A 7,608-nucleotide genomic window follows, 5' to 3' on the forward strand; every position below is an offset into this window, starting at 1 on the left:
GTCCCTGGGAAGTCTAGAAACTGCTCCTGCTGCCATGAACCCAAGCACCGCCAGGGCCCCACAGGCCATTCCTGGAAGGCTGGAGTCTATGGTGCAGCCCTGCAGCCCCTTTGGACTCTGGACTTCCCACTGATTTTCCAAGTTATCTTGGGCTGGAATTTTAGAAGTCTGGAATCTTGGGCAGTTAGATGGTGGAGGAGATAGAGTGCCAGGCCTGGAGTTGAGAAGATCTGAATTCAATTCACCCTTAAACACTTACAAGTTATGTGACTCTGGACAAGTCACTTAACCTCTGTGTTCCTCCATTTCCTCATCTGTATGTAAAATGGGGGTAATAATAGGGTTGCTGTGAGGATCAAGTGAGATTATAATTGTAAAGTGCTTAATACAATGCCTGATATATAGTAAGTGATATATAAATGTTAGCTATTATTATTATGTGTCCAAAAGTTCTTTCTTAGTCTCCTTTGCTCTATCTTCATGTAGATCATGCTTGTTAATCATGGGTGTCCCTAGGCTCTGTCCTGGGACTCCTTCTTAGGTCCTCTTTCTGGAGATCTCATCAGTACCCATGGGTTCAGCTAGCATTTTAATGCAGATGATTCCCAAGTACCCTCTAGCCCTAAGCTCTTTCTGGAGATGGTCTGACATCACCAGTTTCCTCTTGGGCATCTTGAAATGGATTTCAGTAGGAGCCTCAAGTTCAACATGTCTAAAAGAAGATTCATTATCTTTTCCCCTAATATCCAATCTTCTCAACTTCTGGTGATGCAGAGAAACCTGGGCATGGGTAAAGGGAATCTTCCTTCTTCCTTTATCATCTAATTTAGGCCACAGCTGAAGGCCTGATCTTCAATCAAATTTGGATTGCATTGTTTACTGGTGGAGTAGCCAGGGCGTACAGGCCCTGGAAACATCCAAGACCACCACCCAAAAGAGATCCTTCCCCAAAAGGTAAAATCTCCAGTGAGGGATTTGGGTCAATCCCAGGTCACCACCCCCTCCCATGGACTCTGGGAGAGAATTTAAAGAGATTAAGGAGGGCCCTAGCCTTCTTTTACCTTCCAGCCACCTGCTGAACCCTGGCCAGCTGGCCTGGCCAATTCAATCTGCAATCCACGTGGTCTTCTCTTTAAACTCTTTTAAACTTTTCTATTACTTTCTTAATATACTGTACCTTCCTTTAATAAATCTCTATTTTCTTTCCAAAACCTGCATTCTGGAGTCTGAGTTTTGATTCATCACAGGCAGAACCAAACCCAAGAAACAAATCAGCAGCAATACTAGGACTGCTAAAGGCAACATACCATCCTCCTAATCACACAGGGTGGCTAATTCAGTTTTGTTCTTACTCATTTCTTGAAATTTATTCAGCACTCATTCTGTTCTAGATGCTGGAGATACAAAGAAGGTCAAAAATAACAACAGAACCCCAAAGCATAGTCCCTCACCTTCAAGATTTTACTTTCTATTGGGAGAGACAATGCAAACAACTTTGTACATAATAAATACATATATATTCTATGTAAATGTTTCCAGAAGGAAGGCACACTATGAGTGCTGAAATGCTTAGATTCCTATCTTTGTCCTGGGAGAAATTCCTCATAAGGATGCATCTGATGGAGAGATGAGAGAGAGGCATCTTCACTGGCTCTCCATCAGTTAGTTATTCCTTAGTCTCATTAGATGAACAGATCTTTTTTTGATCATACGTTTCTTTGTCATTCTTCATTTCTTTGCTATTCCTTATTGTTCTGAATCATATAACTTTCTTACACTCACCACATTCCTCTCTGTTGCTCTTTGAGTGATGTTTATTTTCCTTCTTTGAGTCTAAATATGCTTCATTCCAACTTCTTGCCATTTCTCCTTGTTCTTTTTTCATCCATAACTCCCAGTTTTTTCCCCAGGGCAAAGTAGTATACAACTGGGGCAGGATGGGAGCAAAGCAATTGAGGTTAAGTAACTTGCCCAAGGTCACATAGCTACTAAATATCAAGTGTCTATCTAAGGTCAAATTTGAACTAAGTCCTAGTGACTTAGTCCCCCTTTTCTACTTGTATCCTACTGGAAAAGAGGATTTTTCTGAACCTGCATAAGGCTTTGTATATATTCCTAATGAAATTCATTTTATTAGGTTTGACCCATTGTTTTAGCCTGTTAGAATACTGGATCTGTTGTCCAATTTATGAACTTTTCCTTTCTAGGTTCGTGTTGCCTGAAAATTTAATAGGTGCTCTATCTACTGGTCCCCAAAGTAGTGTACATTTAACCTATTAATTGCATGAAATACCCAATTACAAGTCTTTCCTATGCTAAAGACAAAAAATCTCTAGCTTTTTTCAATTTCCCTACATCATGAATTTGAGGTTGTTCAATATATTGGTTGCCCTACTTTAGAGGTACTCTCTAAATTTGACCTCCAGAACTTAATGCAATACTCTCAGTTATTCATTAACAAAGACAAACTACAGTGGGACTATTACCCTTTCTTTTGGGATTCTAAGTCTCTCTTAATTTAGTTTAACTCGCATCAACTTTATTATTTATTCATTTATTTATTTGTTTATTTATTTATTTTTTTGCATCAACTTTTTTAGATGTCATATCACTTGAACTTGGAACCCAGTGAAACCCTCAGTTCTTTACTAACCACATTTCTCTCTCTTTATCTTGTATCCTTCTTATAAAGAGGATTTTTCTGAACTGCATAAGACTTTGCCTACATCCCTAATTAAGTTCATTTGTATTAGTTTTGACCCACTGTTTTAGCCATTTAGAATATTGGATTGGTTGTCCAATTTATTAACTTTCCTTTCTAGGTTTGTGTTATCTGAAGATTTAATAACTATGCCATAATCAATGTCTGGGTGGTGTTTTATGACTTTTTTTAAAGACCCTTAGAAAATTATCTCATAGGATCCTCACTGCAACTCTGTGACTGGTGACCATAGGTATTTTATAAATGAGTAAACTAAAGTTCACAAAGTTTTAGTAATTTGTCCAGTCACACAGCTAGTGTCAGAGGCATGATCTATGTTTCTATCCAAGTCATTGATAATGTTTAATAACAGTGTCAAGATCAGATCCCTGTAGCAGACTACTAAAATCTAGCCTGCAGGTTGACATCAGTCTTTTAATGATTCCTTTTTGGATCCCATTTTTCAACCAGTTCCATTTCTACCTAGCTATATGTACTCTGCCTCAAATGCCAGAACTAGAATGATCCTCTCAGTCTTTATTGCACAAGGGCAAAGATGGAATAACCCGATAACAAATTCATTGCAACAGATGTTTATTAAGTATTTATGTGCCAGGCACTGGGTTGGTCCCTGAGATTACAAAGATAACAATAACACAGAGTCTCCTCTCAAGGAAAGAGAAAGATATGCCAAAAGCCTTCAAGGACAGGATCAGGAATTATGTTTATTTCTGATAAAGCAAAATGTATTTTTGGACACAAGTTCTCATTTAGACCACTGGGAGATTTGATGCAATCTCTACCAACACAGTCTTTGTCCTTGAAGAGTGGTATTGCTAGGCTTTGTCATAGACACATCCCATCCCAGTGGTGTAATGACATTTTAATCTGGATAGCATAGAGGCAAGTGAAAACCAATGTTTTAGGAAAAACTGAAAATGTTACTGAATAATATTTTCTCTGGTTTTTGGATTTTGCAATTGTGGTTGATGGATTGATAGAGGACAAAAGTCTTTTCATTAAGGCAATGAATTAGGACCTACTATTCTTTTGGTTCTAGCATTCTCTGTCCTTTGAAGTGGTTAGGAATATCATCCACCTAAGGGAAGAGCCTACTATTCCACTTAAAGGGAATTTCCATCTTCTCTTATTCAGAAGAGATTCTTGATCTCTGAGAGGAGTTGAATTGGAATTTGAAATGGTCCATGAAAAAATTGGATAGTGACTTTTGTTATATCAACTATACTGAAATATTAACTGCCAAATTTTTAAAAATATTATTATAGCTGATGAAACATTGGAAAGAGAATTATGATCTATAATTAATCTGTTCTTTATGCACTGACCATATATCTTGTTTGTTATTGTTGGTTGTCCTTCATTCTCAATGAAGATCATGATATCAAGAAACTGATGCCTTGACAAGCATGTTAATTGGATTTGAATGAGGGAGTGCTGTATTAATTCACCAGCCTCACTTTCTCCTCTGGAGCTAGATATGAATCAGGATGACTGGAGATAGCCCTGGAAATGAGGCAATCATGGTTAAGTGACTAGCCCAAGCCAGATGGAGCACCAACCCTGGAATCAGGTCTTTATCCCAGTTCAAATATGATCACAGACACTAGGTACTTACTAATTGTGTGACCCTGGGGCATATATCTTAAATTAATACTGAACCCCCATCCCTTTGCCCAAGCTTTCAAGATGAAGTTAATGAACTTTTAGTAAAGTACTTACCCCTCCCAGGAAAGGACTCTAGGTAAATCCTTGTCTCCAGGCAAAAGACAAGCTCCTATCTCAAATTAATGAATCCCTGCCCTTGACTGAAAGAATTACATCTTCGAGCTACCAACCCCAACTACTTATACCTTATCTTGGATCTCTGAGTTACTACCCCCATCAACATATACCTAATCACCTCCTCTTCCTGACACTTTAAAAGTTTACCTTTCCTTAGCTGAGTTGCCTATATTCCTTTGGGAAATTAGCCTGCTTTTGGGGAGCATCATCCTCCAAATTCAACTCTCCTGTTTCTATATGCTTCCTTATATTTATAGCCTGATGGCACATCTTTCTTTGGTATCTCAGTTCACTCTGGGGGAGCATGATCCCTCAAATAATCTCTCATGCCCCTATACCCTTCCTTATTACACATTCCCTCATGGTGGCTGCTATTGCTATTGTTGTTGCTGCTGCTGCTGTTAATCTTTCTTTCCCTTAGTTTCTGCTTATCACAACAATATTTAGACTTTTTTTGACCCTAAATTCTTGGTAAATGTGATTTTTCTTCTTAAAGAAATCTCTTTAAATCATCTTAGGGGAGTTATGTTCAAGGCCATGGTGGAGGGCTCTGCCAGATTGGACATTTATATCTTTAGGCTAGAAATGCTTAACTACAGAATAACATTTGAATAAATAAAATTATTTCTGGTAGATTTGAAATTAAAAACACAGAGTATGTATTTTTTTTGTTTAGTAGACAACCTTGACTGAAAGGTCAAATGTAAGGTTGGAAAATCTGTGGCAATAAGGAAGACAGGAGGATGGTGTAAAGCTGTTTATTGGATCATAACAGACTTCAGCAGCTGGTAATTGGGGAGTGCACTTTTTAATAGGGTTTATGAAATGTAAAGCAGGATGTTAAGGTTTTGAAAGAAATTTACAGTTATTTGGGGTCTCCATGGAGGTTGTGGATTATTTGGGGTCTCTCTGGAAATTAAATTGCTGGAGTTTCTATGAAGTTTAGGATTCCTTTGTCTCAGGAAATGATACTAAACTGGGCTGACCTGGGCCCAGGTCTGGATCCAACATTCCAGTCTTTTGTTTTAATTTTTTGGGATTAGGGTCAGTTAGGAATTAGGTTTGGTTAAGTAAGAGAGCAACTGTACTTGCACTGGGCAAAGGAAAGTTTCTAGCGGGCAAAGACTATGGGAAAGTGATTAGACTGCCATCTCTGGGCAATGATGGGACAGAGTGTTGCTAACCACACACATCATGTTTAGAGGATTTCTAACTACTGTTTCTAACAATACATCACGAGGGATGTTTCTAGCTGCAAAAGGGATACTGTAAAGGATGAGGGTATGCTTCATGGGAATCTCAGTGATGGCTCAGTCTTCAGTGGGTGCTTCCTGCTGAAAAGGGACATTGGAGGGTATGCAGGAAGATCAGTGGTGGTTTGCAGATCAGAAGGCGTTAACAACTTGATCTAGGGAAACAGCAATTAGAATTTTGATTTGAGACAGTCATTTTGCAGTGATACCTATGAAAGGGCCTAAAGGACAGGGTGACGATGGGTCTAGAAATATGGGTAGTAAAAAAAAAGAAAAAGAAATGTGAGTGGTACCAGAGGACTGACTATGGGTAGATTGGGGATTTCCTTATCTAAGGAGAAAGAGATAAATGCAGAGAGAAGAGATGAGTACCCATGGAAGAAGAGGCTTGGAAACAGAAAAGGTATTGAGTGTGCTATGGGGGTGGGTAAGGAAGTGAGGATGAACTGTGAAATATGACTCCTGCCTTAGCTAGTTACTGAGGAATCTTTGTTCAAAATTTCACAGGGAGTTTGCTAGGAAGAATGCCTTGTTACTGTGGTCTTTGAGTACCAATTTGTCACAAGGGTTACACAAACAGAATTAGGGTCACCTGGGCACAACCAGCAGGAAGTCAGGTTAAAAAAATCAATAGTATTATTATCAACCAGAAAAAGAGGATGCAAAGGGGAAGTAGAATAAGGAATAGCTAGGAGGATATGCCCAAGGGACCCCAAGGGCCACAAGTATCAATGGTTTTGCAGAAAAAAGTAATTAATAAGCAAAGGGATAAGCAAAAACAGAAGCATTAAGGGGGCTACTTAGTGAAGGCAGACATTTTCCTCTTGAAAAGAAAGCAAAAGTTTTCAGCTTGTAGTCTTTTACTTGATATACTCAGTTCAGAGTCCAACCTATTGGGAGTTGATAATATGCATTATAGCAATAGCAAAAAGAAAGAACAACAATAGTAATACAGAGAAGTGGGGATAAAAAAATTTCATTCCATGACTTTGGTAGATGATAGTTGAATCAAAGTATCTAGCATATATCATTTGGTAGCGACCCAGTCCAGGTAGCATTGGTCTTACCAGTGTGTAAGGGAGCACTTTGTGGCACCAGGGCATGTTCTGCATAGACTTATGTCTTTCTGCTACTGGCTAAGATTATGGAAATCTGCTAAAGAAAGGAAACCCTGGGACATGATTAATGCAAAAGCAACTTAGTCCTTAGTAACTCAACACATATACAGCAGGATTAAACATCCTTACTTCTGTCTGACTTTGGGTAAGTGTCATGGTTAATAGTCAGCCATGCAACTATGACTCAGGAATAATCAGATGGGAAACACTCCTTTTCAAGAAGAACAATGGGGAAATTGAGCCAGAAGGGAATTATCTTGGACTGAGACCAAAGATTGTTCTTCCAGGCTGTTTCCAGACACCTCTACCTGTGACAGTTTAGGTTGTTTGTAGCATTAGCTAGAAGCAATTCTTCTGTTCTTCTGAATAGTAGATTACTAACTGAATGATCCATCAGATAATGATACTTGAAGTCAAACCTTAAAAAAAATTTATCATAGACTCAAAATATTTTGCCCCAAATAACAAACTCTATTAGTTACAGTTTAAAGATAGATGGTTGTTTTCTATAAGCAATTTGTTGGTTTCTATAAGCAATACAAATTTACCAGTTCATACAAACATAAGAAATGTCACTTGAAATTCATAATTGATTTTATTTTTTTCCTTCTCGAATTCAAATTTGTCATGGTGCAGAACAAAATTATTAGAAATCATTTCTGTGTTAGATAGGAACTTGAAGGTCTGTAACATGCCAGGAATACTGTTTAGAAAATGCATACCTAAAGTTGAC

Source organism: Macrotis lagotis, chromosome 3 (genome assembly GCF_037893015.1).
Source record: "Macrotis lagotis isolate mMagLag1 chromosome 3, bilby.v1.9.chrom.fasta, whole genome shotgun sequence".
NCBI lineage: Eukaryota > Metazoa > Chordata > Mammalia > Peramelemorphia > Peramelidae > Macrotis > Macrotis lagotis.